Genomic DNA, 14,979 nt, shown 5'->3' with positions numbered 1-14,979 from the left:
CCGCTAGGAGACCATGGAAGGGTTGTTTGTTCCCAATCAGTTAGGACATCACCGCCAACGGTAAAGGGTGAGTTGATCCGTTCACTTTCGTTCATGTTCCTTTATAATATAACTCAGATTATTTAAAGTGGGCACTATTAAAGACGTAGTCTAAAGAGCTCTTTAATTTTTATTTTAATAGTATTTTTTCCATGTTTTTATTTTTATTCATCTGTAGGCTACTTAATATATTTTTAATATAAATATAATTTAATTTTTGCTCTATAGTAATATTTTTCATTTTTGATTTGTAAACTTCGAAACAGATTCAAAATTATCATAAAAATATTTTTATTTAAAACTGAACGTACAGTTATATATTTATTTAGTTACGAATAACAAATTACTGGAAAATGGCAAGAGGTCACATTTAAATTTTCATGGAAAGTTACCGTTTTTATAAATGGAATTCAGAAAGTATTTCGCCGAAAATCGAGATTAGGATAAAAAAATAGTGTTATGTTTTATTCAGGGAAATGTGTAAGCCATTTATTCCCTTTACATCATTAGATATGCTGTAATGTATATAAACTTAAGTCTTAAAGTATTGAGTTTTAACTTGAGGGATATGTGTAATATAATTTTATATTGTTTGGCTTTAGCATAACCTGGGATGTCTACAGCAAAACAGTCTAAAGATTGGTCTAGTTGTATTAACACGTGGAAAGGTCTTGTAGTTTCCTAAAAATACTTACGAGGGTATCGCTTTTAATGAAATATGACACGAGCATAACATAATGAGTTGCTGTAAGGAGTGTGGTGGGAAGGGAATTTGACTTAGCTCGAAGAAGAGACTATTATCATCCCAATTATCAGCACAAATTTCTCGAACATTTCGCGGGTAGAATTAAGCCAGTTATCAGCAAGCCGTTTACTGACAGTAATCAGCAGCAGGCGGCCATATTGTGTGCGCTTGCGCGTTTGCTCGTGGCTATATCGACTTGTGGGAGGGTGAGGTCACTGCCCCCCCTCCTTCAGGTCGCTGGTGACCCCTGGTTGCTGCAACCCTTGAGCAACCCTACAGGGAAATCTCAATCAACTACACATACTGAACCATAATTTGTAACCAAAATTGCTATCGTATTAGCTCTTGAACCGCTCCAAAAACGCTATTCCGCTAAAATAAAAAAAATTTGAACGTCAATAACTAGCGTTCCTATACAGTTCCACGCGTTGTGACTTCTACTAGAACATCAACGAGTACTCTGAACTGTACGACAAGGTCTCCGCAAAACTTTCTGTACGGAGCAAGAATGTTTGTAGGATGTTATGGATGTTAGTAGAAGCAATACCATCCATCATAGGTTTCAGCTGTCAGATAAGAATAACACGCACCCGGATACAGTAACCCGTACTCAATGTTGGTTTTGGATAAATTCGTGAGCTCCAAAAAGGGAATCATAGGTATCTCAGAAATATAGATTCCTCAAGTTGGAAAGCTAAATGTTTAACTAGTAACTTTCTATGTGTAATAGTCCGTATAATAAATAAAAATTCAATGGTAAAAATATAACATAATAAATATAACATAATAAATATTAACATGAAATTATTGTGCAAATTGTTATGAGGTTTGGGTCGTGATTTTAGAAATCGCCTATTACTAGCGAAAATTATGTTTATAACATTTTCCCGGTTAAACGACTTAAGAACTTAAGAACGGTTTTGACAACAACTTTCTGTTCCTGGATGATGGAATTTCCAAATTTCAAATCTCATCTCCTATTAATGTAAATTGGGAGATTATATGGTTGAAATATGTAGTTTTAAGAAATTATGGTAAGGGAATGTATGAAACCTAGTTTTTAGAGGTCCATCTAAAATTCTTATTAGGTCTATATATTGATACTGATGTTAAGGTATATTAATCTTTCAGTTTATTATAGGCAAAAAAGGTTTATAATCCATTTGCTAATAATACGACAATTCTTACTCAATTTTTACTTTTTTATATTTTTTTACCTTTCCAAATATTTAGAACAATTGTTTCGTATATTACATTTTCATAATTTGAATAACGCATTTTGTTTTTTTCTTAATTACCTTGGTGGTTTATATACATTATATTCAATTTACGATTTTGTTCTCATATTATAGTGTAGATTAATAGTGGATGGTTGAAACTAATCTAAGCTTTATATTCCGATCTTTTGAAGTAAATTCTGGGAAGAAAGTAGCACAATTTCAACATGTGTATGATTCAAGAGAATAACATGATAACGAAAACTTCTTTTTTAAAGAATTAAACATTTAATTGACATCTGATTAGTAGTTTTTATGACTAAGTTGGTACTCATGTATAGCATTTCATGTTAACAATATGCTATGGTAGCACCAAGTGTTTAACATTAGCAAGATATGTATCCTTCTGAGGTCAGTTCTTCCATAAAACTATTCTTCATAAACTCTTTATATTTATTGGGAAGTACTGGCATAAATTCGGATCTCGAGTACCCGCTTGAGCCTCTATAAAGTGAGAATAAATCGTTTTGGAAAAAGGAGTAAAACTGAAATAGGTCTGTAGCTGTAGGTGTCGGGGCTACCTTGATGAACCGCTTACCGTTTTGTTTACCTGGACTCCGTCTATCCCTACCTCTCTCGGGTTCGGTCAGGCCTCCATTTTGTCCGGTTTACGACCGTCTCCTCCTTTTGTTTCGTATTCAAGAATGCCAGACCGCGGCGAGATGCGATACGGGGTGTCACATAAAATGGGCGAGAAACGACTTGACCGGCCGCCAGGTTCGTTGCTGCTGCACGGAGAAGGTCTCGTAAACTGTTCGGGCGACATTTACTCACCGCAAACAGCCAGTTCACTTCAATAATTAAGTTCCCTAATTATTCATCAATTAACGTTCACAAGCGTTACCAACGTGCACATTAATCAGAGCTTTTAATTAACGCTCAGAAATGCCATGAAGCAAAGAGCGCTATCCTTCTTTCCTTTTTTTATACTAAACCATGAGACAATTATCTTTCTATCTTTATAAAGTATGTTCATAATATTTATTTGGTTACCATTTTGTTTTGAAAGCAAAATTAGATATAACGACCTATCAATTTGCTTAAGAACAGGTTCCTGCTTTGCTGAGCCCACTATACTTTCAATCAAAATATGATCTTTTACGTGATACAAGTGTTTAGTTCTTCGTATTTAGTTAATTGTTATTTTATGTTTTTGGATATATTAATACAGTTCAATATTGCGGTAATTTAAGAATTCAAAGTTAATGTAAGCCTGGCAATGTGTATTTATTACCATATTTGATTCCATATTTTAATTATCGTTTGCAGAAAATAAACAAATTCGCATTGCCTGATTGGGACAAGTGTTAGTATCCTTCACCGGTAATAGAATCCAGCTCTGTCTGGTTTAGAAAGGCTTTTATTGTTTTATTGGTATTTTCCACCGAACTACTCCGACGTGATGGTTACCATATTTAAAAAAATTGCACTTACCTATCTTTGTAATGTAAATAAAATACCTTTTTTCAGGAAATATATGAGGTGATCTGATTTCCTTTTTTATTCATTAGGGAGAACCTTTCTGAAAAAGTGCTTATTTTTTATTTTAAAAATTGTATTTATAAAATTTACATTATTAGTTATTTCTTAATTTTTATTTCACTTAGGATATTGAACACCACTGTTTTTGTGATTCCTATGGTTGAAGCACCCATGTAAACATTTACAAAAAAATCTCAAGTAACTTTTGAGAGCAGTTTTAGCCAATGTTTATGTTAAAAGAGGGTTTTCAATGAACGCCAAAAACATTTATTAGCCTAGGCTAGCTACAGTGTTACATTTCAATACATTCCTGTAGCATTTGCAGGTTCTGGGCCATCTTTACAAACTGATCATTCAGAATTATTTTCAGCAAATTTTTTATTTTCCTGACTTTTTCATCCTCTTTTTGAAACGGGCTCGAACGCCTTAAAATAATACAAGACCATTAACACATTAACAATACACTTTTATTTAATTGTACTTAAGAAAGTTGGAAAGTTCGGTCTTTTGTGAGTTCATGAGAACTCGTAACTGATTCTACACATCAGCATTGTTCTAAAATTACAAATAGAGGTCCGTACACCATTGTTGACTATGTATAGTTCATTTTTTTATTATCTACATCTACACAGTAACAAAATTCAATAGTGTAACACGATTTTAAACATAATATGGAACAGCAGCTTAAAACTCATTTAACTTTATCCCTATGGCGTCAAACTATAGTGAACAATAAATATTATATTATTTAAGTCGGTACAGTTAGTTTTCAGTCGGAATACTTTGTTAATAAATTGGGCCTTTTAAACCCCTACTCCCTTTCTTGAAAACAAACAAAATAGGAAAAAAATATTTATCATATAGGAAGAGCAGAAAGAATTTGAAACAAAATTCAAGGGCACCCTATAAACAAGCCCACAAGAAAAAAGGGTGAGAATAAAGGTTAGAATTGTTAAAATATGTATCATATAAAAAGCATAAATTTTTAAAACTATATTTTATCAAACATTTGCAATTTTTATGTTGTAAGTAATTAAGAAACATGTCAGTGACTATATATATACTTCATTTACTTACTGTAAAAATTTAAATTTTTACCCTCAGCCGTTCTTATTTGGTCCTAATTATAAAATCATTTGAATTTCCTGCTTTAATGCTTGTAGTATTTTGTGATAAAACATATGGGAGAGTCTGTTTTTACATTTCAGAGAACGTATGTTAAAGAGCTACGATTTAAAAACTATCCCAACCAAAACCTATTACACCAACGTAAACTAACTTTGCAGTTAGACATTGTTTTTCCTCAAAAACTACTAAAAAGGGAATCGGTTTGGCACTTTTTATAACCCAAATAACAGGCTGAAACAAAGTAATACAAGATTTCCATTTTGGGGGAAATTGCTTTTAACCTTTGGAAGACTTGTACTGTTGTTTAAGTACCGAGGTTGGGCTCAATTATTCGTATTTTTTGTAACTGCTAAAGGGCAGATGTACTTGTATCAATTTCTACCATGAAAGTGAGTGGGCCTCGCCGCCGCCGAGTACGCGTTTTGCAATTAAAATAATCTTAGAAAGGCATCCGACCCTCCTAATGGCGGATATCGGCGGGCAATCGCACCACCTGCCCGCAGGTAGGGAACCAGTTTGGCAGCCATCTTGGGTCCTCGCCCCACCGTACTCCACGCTTCCATGCAACAGGCTTGGGAATGGAAAAATGGCGTACATCTAGGTACTTTTCCTGGTCGTCCCGTGGTTACAACGAAGCGCGGTGTACCAAGAGATAATACATTGTAAGTTAGATAAGTAACCTAGAAGTTATTCGATTCAACTGTGACAGCAACTTTTTAATAAATTTGAAAAGCAATTGTCTCATTTTACATAAAATTAAAATCAATTAAGTTAACACATACAAATAATGTTATCATTATTATAATCAAGACCCAGAAATTACATTTTGATGTATCTTTTTTGGTATCGATGATAATGTAATTTAAACAAGGGTTCAATATATATATAATATTACTCTACGTCATGGTACATACAAGCCAAAAAAGGCGTAAATTTAGTTCTTGAAATAACTTTTTTCCATTCGATTCTACACTTTCTCATTAAATAAAAAATCAAATTTTGCTAACATATTATTCAATCAATATTATTCATGATCCGTATTATGTAATGGATCTGCCACTTTAATATTTCGTAATGTTGTGTATAATAAATAACAGTAAAAAGGTAATGAAATATACCTTACCCAGAAAATATTCCTGTGGTGATCCATTTCGGTTTGAATAAACAATTCGATATTACGTACGCGACTATAAAAGATGAAACGGTAAGCAGGGCTGCCGCGTACGCCATGACGGGCTCGCCACAAACTGTACGCGTCGCTACGCGCTGCTACGCGCTGTTACGCGGTGACAGACCAGCAAGAAACGCGGTGTCGCCGCTTGAAGTGGCCGTAAAGCCGTAGTATTGTAGCAAGTGTTTGAATATTGTATTGGCAGCGATGCTGATAACGATGCTCCAACAGTCGTTCCGTTTTGTCTCCATCTTAACGCCGTAAAACGCTGGTTTAATACGTCAATTAAACGCTACAAGACGTTAAAATTAATGGACTATTCCGATAGACACGTACCGTCGCCTCGGTGGTTTACTCATGTATGAATGAGAGAAGGGGCCGGGATATGGTTTTATTGCCTGAACAGGTGGCCATTCCAAAAATGCTCCTCGGCTCTTCTCTTAGGCACGTATTATGGTGTTTTATTTGAGCCCGTGAACTTTTATTGTCGCTCCTGGTCTTTTATTCGGCACCGTGCAACTTTTGTGTGGGTGGAAACGCTCGATTAGCACCGCTCACTGGTCGTTCTGTACGCTTTATTTGAACGAACACTTCGAATAAAGCGCCGTTTTTGTTCCTTTCAGAAGAAAATTTGCTTTTTGGGCAAGTCTCCGCAGTACCCACGGTCGTTTGTTCTTTACATTTAGATCTATAACTATAAATAGATTTCAGAGGGGATACTGAAATAACATTATGGAATGCATTTTTATGTTGCATTAGTATGGAAATATTAAATTAAACATGAGTTTGTTATATTACAGTACATATAACATTCTTTTTAAGAATGTATAACTCGTGTTTTTTTAAATGCTACAAATCATTTGAATGGAACTGGGAGCGATATTAACTTAAAAACTTTTAACATTTTCAAATAATTCACGTTAAAATTATAAAATATAAATAATTATTTTTTTTTTATAATTTGTTTTTCCTGAGATAGTTACTTTTTGTAGGGAAATGCTGAGTTTCAAAAGTTCATAATGAGAGATAAGCCGATGAATACTGATGAATGACTTTAACTGAAAGTTAGGATTCACTTGTTCGTGCTTACCCATACTTCCTAAGCTAATTTTTTACTTTGTAATTTACAAATATTTGGTTCTACTCTAGTAGCTTTATTTAAAATTGTAATCGTTTCCTCATAGTTAATTATTTCTTACGTGATTTCTAAGTTCTATATTAACTGGGAATGCCGATGTCCGGGCGGTCTAAGACTTCGGATTTTAGATCTGAGCTACATTAAGCGCAGTTTCAAATCCTGAATGTGACCGTTGGTTGCGCTATTTATCAGCATTTTTAATCTTATATGGTACCAACTCTCGCCGTTATTCTGTTTGATAAGATTCTCGCACAGTCCAATAGCCTATGCGGATGGGAATAATTAGGATTGAAAAGGGTACCGGCCTCTAATTAAAGAAGACTAAATCAGTAAAAACACTTTCTTATTTAGATTCCAACTTTCCATTTTACAAGTTTCATATTACTAACTCAAATAATTCAAAATTATGTTAAATACGAAATTAATATGCAAGCAAAAAAGGTTACACCATAATAAATATATGAATTTAGGTATTTTGTGTTGTAATTCGGAAGTTACTACTCTACTTAGCATTAAGATCTCTTTCAAGTCAAGGACCCCTCTAGTAAACTGGGAGTCCGACTGCGGATGTCTAACCGGGGAGTGATGGGTTCGAAACGTGGACCAGTCGACGTAATCTTTGCCTTTCAAAACTGAAAATGAAATAAACAAAATATTACAAAATCCACTTCAATAATTATTACTAGTTTCCTTACATTGATGACAAACTGTACTAACTTCTCATTTTTAATAATCTCTGGCTATCCGCCTTTAAACTTTCTGTGCTAGAAATTTAACTTCAATTCCTAAGGAAACTATAAATTCCATTAATTTATATTTAGGTATGATCTTACATCGTTATACTGAATAATACTACTGATAATCCTAATTGAAATAAATCATTATAAAAAGAATTAAAGAAGTTTCACAATTATAACCTCATGATCCAATCTTGTATATAAATATAATAAATTGGGTTTTGCGGGTTTTGCTCAAAGGCCTCCCTTCAAAGCAATTAGTGTTACTTTTTTTTATTAGAAATACGGCTTTTGAATACTACTATTTTAATCGATATCCCAAAAAAATTTCAGTATTATTTTACTCGTCCTCACGAGCAAGGACTACGGCAGTATTATATCAAACAAAGGTGTCCGAAAAGTACAATATTGACAGTACAAGGTACATGAGTATACACATTATGCATTTTTATTAAGGTGTAAATTATGATTTGTAGAAATATGATTTGAGTAATAACTAAGGATAAACAATAAATGTGTTTAAACATTCAGCTGTCGGATATTTCTATAATGGCGCTGTTTCCCGAAAAAAGCATTTAGGAAATAAACCATACACGGATAGTTTAAAAGAAGCAAAAGTTCTTTTAAAACTAAATCAAATACGCTATAATTGGAATGAATAGCTGAAACCAATAAATGTGATCACGACTGTATTGTCTTTTCTCTGGCTAAATTATCACTGTAGTCATCATGATCGTAATCGCAGTAGAGAAGTAGACCTAGTTTTATGTCACTGTTTTATTTCCAACTGTTCACCAAAATAGTTTGGTTAAACCTAAAAAGCATAATTAATAATAACGTATTTTTTAATGTTCAAAAAATAGTTCACATCCATCATGAATACCAATCCACATGGGTTTTTGTTTATTCGTTTATTGTTTATTCGTTATAAACAAACGATTTAAAAATAAACAATATTGTGACAGTAAATTATATTTATTTAGTGCGAGTTTGTAAAGGCAGTCAACTTTTAATGTGTGTTCTGTATCATAGTTGAAATAAATGTAAAGCATTGCCATGAACCACATCTTAACATTAAATAGAAGGATAAGTGCAATTCTCAAAACTTGATGAAAATCCAAAGGAAAAGGAACAAAGTCGATTAAAAGAACTGTAAAACCGACATCAACGGCGGTGATAAAGTTCTTAGTTAAATTAAAGACATGAAAAGTAGATTAAACAGATAAAAATGCCTTAACGCCGTAAAGTATATCTGTTTAGTTCGGAAAAGTTGCAAAGCGCGCGGTAAGAACAATATTTAAAGAGCAACGCAAACACAACGCTGAGCGGCAGCGGACCCATAAATCAACAAAGGTTGTATTTTAGCTGGAGTGCAAGCCAGTAAACCCAGTGAGCGGTGGGAGAGGAGCAATAATATTTAACAGCAATAATAAAAGTGAATTGCGGTGATTCAATGATACCACAATAAACCTTAATGACATTAGCCGACGAGTCACATTTTACAACACCTGTTTAAGATAGGCTACCACAACAATGATGATTTATTAATCAGCTGTGTAAACAATCAGCTATTTAGCAGTCGTGTGTGAACTATTGACGTTTTGGCGGCAGACGTTCGGCCGTCTACCAGCTGTTCTTTTACTGCCTCATCGTATCGTCTCAGCGAGGATGTTTAAACCATAAATCATCATTTACAAATTATCCGATCACTTGTTTATTTTCTCTAACAGACAATTGGCTATAAAAATAGATTAATATTTAAAACGTCCGCGTACTTGAACTCTACCTAACTGTTTAAGCCTGTTAATTTCTTACCGAAATGGTAGTTTAACTTGTTTATCTGCAGATATAGTCATAATAGGCAAATGCATTAAGATCTTCTATTTCTAATATGTCTATTTCATTTCCTCGTATGGACAAACATTTTTACATTTTTTCACAGTTAATACCATAAACCTTCAAGTTTGTTCAGCTCATTCATCTATTCCAAATTATTCCACTAAGCACTATTACAAAATAAACTTTTGTAATTTACTTTTATAATAGTTAAACAGTTAAAGTTATGTACAAGAAAAATTCACGAGTAACTGCAACAATATATGGTTACCCCACAATTTAACTCACTAACATAGCACCGTCCATCAGCGTAAATACCTTGGCAAATTGTGGATTAAATACAACGGAATCTGAAATAAGAACTTGCAGGACCTTCCAATTAATTTGAAAGTAATCTTTCTGATAAAATATTTTGTACCTTAGCAGCGTTGAAAAATTTCCAGATATTTCAGTTCGATGTCTTAATACTTTTCACTATTTAGCCAGAAAACTAAAAGGTGTTATGAAATGGACCAGGGCAGTGACGTATGATAGCCGAATGGTAATAAATAAAACACTATTTTAATAATATATTGACTGTAAAAAAATGTTTTCTTGATATATACTTTACTATTATACAGAAGTTATTGAGAATCATTATAAACAGTGAAATTCAGTTTTATCCAACTAGAAATAATCATAGAACGAGGAAGACTTTTGGCTTCGAAATTGGTTGCTCAGGATATTCCATGGACATCAAGGAAATCATGCATGTAAGTATAAAATACTTGTGATGCAGTCGTTAGTTGGAATAGAAGCAAGAGCATATATATAATAATAATTATTATTATTATTAATTATAATTATCATTATATATATATATATATATATATATATATATATATATATATACATATATCAACTATATATAAACTGATAGCCTATTGCTTACGTAATCCGCATCACACTTTAGTCAGATATGATTTGCGTCTATTACTCAAGTTCTCGGGATCGTCACTTGGCACAGAGAACAAAAAGTATCACCAAAAGATTAATTAAATTCAATTGATATCAGACCCTATTAGCTTTGACAAGAGACAGATAAAACATGTTATTCAATTATTGCCAATTGTAATATTTAGTATATAATGCGAGAGTGAAAAAAATCTCTATATTTTTACTATCCACTAGATTTCTAAATTATTTGGTTTGGATACCTAAACTACAAGTTCCTTCCGATAGCTTCACTGAAAGGTAGCATTGATTAAAGTACGTTTCATTGTTAACTTACAGGTTGGGAAGGTGGTTGGGTCTGCAATCCTCAATAGACTAAACATTATATCACATCTGATTTTATACTTGTTAAATAGCTTTATGTTGATATCGCTTAACAATCTCACTATTGAAGAATTTTAGATGGATAATTTTATTCTTGAATTTAATTCATTCTTTTCTCGCCCTGTTTAAATTATGCAATCCTAAATCACATTCGTAGGAAAATGTTTATTAATTTATAACTTTCACAATCCACAAATGACTATATTTTTTTCATTATAATATTTTCACAACTCCGAATAAAGTTAGATACTAAAATCTGAATTTCTTGGTCCGGTCCATCATTTCAGGACGATCTATCCATGTTCGATGAATCCAACACTAGTTTTACTATCAATATCATTAATTGATATTACCTACTTGTTGTTTGGTTCACTTCATTCATACAAATTTATCTCCTTTTTATTGCACAAAAAATGTAATAAAATATCTTCATGAATGATTAAAATATATATTAAATAATTCACTCACTCATCAGAACAGTGATTTAAAATATGACGTCTCCTTATTCCAAATATATTTTACAGAAATATTGTGGTAGAAATGCTCAGAACTTCTGAAAAATACACGTGGCTATTTTTTATGGCATACGACTTTAAAATAGTCACATATTTCGTTTTTATTGAATTGAATTGATTTTGTTTTGCACAGTGGAGCATAGAGTCAATAGGGAGTAGCCAGTAAATTAAAAAATAATTAATGACAAATCTATACCAAGCAAAACGTATAGAAAACAGTGAAGACGACTGTAACCATCCACTTGTAACTAAAATCAACTAAACGACTGTGTGATTCGCCATAGCTCACTTCGGAATCTCCCCAAGAGTCTTTAGAAGGCTATAGAAAGCTCTTTAGACGACGTGGTAGTTTTAAATGAGTTTTAAGTAATTTAAACTATTTTGATTTTCAATACAGTGAACAATACGCTTCAATAATTTTAATCCGAATTAAAAGCCTGATTTTATTAATTGTTACAAGATTTAGAAATAATATCATATAACAGAGTGTGGTAAATAAAATGTATTGCCAATATTAGAGGATCGAAAGAATTCACTATGGCTGTCTTGTTGGACCAATACCAAACTATTCTCAGAGCCCTCTTTCAGAGACGGGAGACTCTACTGAAGGAATTGGCATCACAAACATCTAAAAAATATGCTGTACCTAATTCTCAAGTACAATAAGTTACTGTAATCCAGTACAGAGTTTCCTGGGAGGCAAATGAAGATTAGGGCAAAAATAGTTAGATTTTAAAAAATATTTTATGTTGGAGTCATGATTTGAGATAGTTTTAAAGCAGACAAACACAAACTTAGTGAAACGGTACTATTTAAAAGTGTATCATGAAGAAGAAAGTGATACGAAAGATTTAGTTTTGTTTTGAAGTTATGTTCCATGATTTGAGTTTTAGATTGGTTCCTGTTGGATTTATTCGCAGTTAACGTTAAGGAAATCTTAAGGAATATTCTATCAGTAACATATTTGTAATTCGAGAATGAGACGCGTTTAACACTCAGTAAATTGTTAATGTAACATTATTTTCTTACCTTGTACAGTATGATAGAACAATTTCTGTTTGGATGATAGTCGTTCTTTGCAGATTATCTCCTGCAAACAAACCAAAATAGTAATCAAAGGACGAATAGTAAAATTACTCAACAATGTAAAGGTATTCCATATTCTGATTTACAATTAGTGTTTGGCGATCATGGTTAGAGAATGTTATCATATATTTCTCATTGTTAATGAAATCAATAACGCTGCATTTACAAATCTGCTATCAGAGCTCTTCATCAGGATATATACATTCCAAAATAATAAAATACACAAGAAAACAATATTATATTCAAATTATAAGAGTATTTGAGAGTTCAACTGTTTTCTTCTGTAAGTACTCGCTGAGTAGGTACTAACCGCGTTCATTTTATATACCTTATCAAAATTGTCTTCATTCCTCAACCTGATAATGTATTACGTATTCATGTAATTCTTACTACAAATCTGTTACATTTATTTGTTTTTGTTGTTATTGTTTTTAGACAGTTTACCAAATTTTTTTAGTAAAGCTAAGATTTTAGGTTTGAAAAACATTATGGTTAGAAAGAAGTAGACTGTTAGGCAGAGCAATTTTAAAGTAAAAATTAACTGGAGTGACTTTAAACTTTATAGTTGTCTTAACTTGTTTATATATTTTTGCATTAACATCCTATTCCTTTCTTATGAATAATATTAAGTAATTTACTTTGAGGGATGTTTATATGACCAACTGTTGAGTTTTTTATGTATGAAAATTTTTGACCCCCTCTCCCCTAAATGGGGTATTTAGGGAGTAGGTCAAAATTTTTAAATACGAATCCCTTGCAAGTGACACTTCATATAAAGGTATTAAAAAAAGAAGAAGAACAACACCAACTAGAGGTCTCTAATAAGGCGTGTGTCGATGAATACTATCTTGTACTGTATCGACTCTCCCCTTATTATTTTTGATAAGATACTTGCACAGGTCAGTTACCCATGAGAACGGCTCAAAGGAGGAAAAGGGGGGAGCGTAAAAATTTAAAGATCTGGAAAAAAAAGTTTTCATTTCTGTGTGCTCTATGAACAATTGCACATAGTTAATACTTGTGTTATTAAGTATTAAAGTATTATACTTACATAAATCAAACTATGGACTTTATTCATAACTCAAATTACTTATTATCCTACGCTTAAATGTCCAAATTAAATTTTATGGGATTACAATAGTCTACAAAACACCGTTCAGAACTCCATTTTAATATATGTTTTACAGCTGTCACCAATTACCTGTTTTTAATAAAAAATATACGCTAAAATTGTTATAATAATTCATTAAAATGCAATTTAATATTGCTTTTTGTCTTGGTTGAATATCATCTGGATTTTTAAAAAACACAAAAAACAACATCCCTGCGTCAATGTTCTCGGGTTTGGTTTGGTTAGGTTTGTAACTAATATTTTAGACAACTTTTTTCCACAAACAGGTAATTTACAACATTTTAGCAAAGCATTCAAGAATAAAAGCTTTAGTACTACACTTTAACTCTAGAACAACCAAACACTGTGTTAGAAACCACTTCAGACTGATACTTCAGATGGGGAATTTAAGATGGTGAGGAATCTTACATAATGAAATATCCAAGATTGTGTATTTATTTTACTATAAATCTCTTATTCTCGATTTTGAAAGGCTATTTAAAGTTAAAGGAAAAGTAAATTTTGAAACTGTATTTTGATTTTGCTTTCCTAACTAATTTATACTGTTACAAACTTCGAGGAATCATTTCAATTGAAACAGTTTTTTACTATATGGATATACATTTTAACTGTTAGGTTTAAAACTATACAACAGAATAAGTCGTTACTATTATATCGTTATAAAAATCAATTTTATATAAATTTTGATAATGTATTGAAATAAAATAATGACCTGGTGCTTGAAAAGATGTTTGCGATAAAAAAGTTAAAAGAGTTGATACAAATACTTAATTGTGCGTGGTCGATTAAATCTAAGTTAAAACGTGAAGTAAAACAACGTTTGTGTCCAGAGAATATATAATGGGAAAACGTTCTGTAACCAATTTTACGATTGTCACTGAAGTGTTGTGGGACCTCAATACTTATTGTTCGCGGTATAAAATATGGCTGACGCAAACACTGGACAATAACTTAACTCTGAAAACAAGTAGTTAGGTAGTTAGCCACGGAATGTGGAGGATGGAGCGAGTATCGCTGCAAAACCCGCAAGAGCCCGCGAGGGAAACGTTATGTGCAAGTACCAATATGAACATGCAGAGGTGGAGTACACGGTGCGGGCGCGCCCCTTGTATAGCTTGTCCGGGCTGCACGCGGATCGCCGCGTCCATCGCGTCGTGCCGTGCAACTCACCGTGCACCACCATTATTATGCCTGGTTCCCGCGCAATTTTACGACCTCGGTGATTTACAACATATTATAAAGGAGAAAAACCGGAAAAAACCAAAGGAAATTGTAACCGCTCACCTGTACCGTGGACGGTAATTATTTCCTCGCTTGGCCGCAAAACGGCGCGAAATTAATTTTCCGGACAAGACTTTGTATTTCTGTTCTTGCGT

General features: G+C 32.8%; 1 protein-coding gene across 1 annotated transcript in view; it reads right to left on the bottom strand.

Annotated features, from left to right (window-relative positions):
* The window catches only part of LOC124369801 (homeobox protein abdominal-B-like), a 231,547-nt gene that overhangs the window by 121,563 nt on the left and 95,005 nt on the right, over positions 1–14,979 (bottom strand). Inside the window, exon 2 of the mRNA XM_046827906.1 lies at positions 12,415–12,475. The gene's annotated coding sequence lies outside the window, so the exon portion shown is untranslated. The remainder of the gene's footprint in view (positions 1–12,414; positions 12,476–14,979) is intronic.

The sequence above is a fragment of the Homalodisca vitripennis genome, chromosome X, assembly GCF_021130785.1.
Source record: "Homalodisca vitripennis isolate AUS2020 chromosome X, UT_GWSS_2.1, whole genome shotgun sequence".
Lineage (NCBI taxonomy): Eukaryota > Metazoa > Arthropoda > Insecta > Hemiptera > Cicadellidae > Homalodisca > Homalodisca vitripennis.
This window is presented reverse-complemented; position numbering and strand designations above follow the sequence as displayed.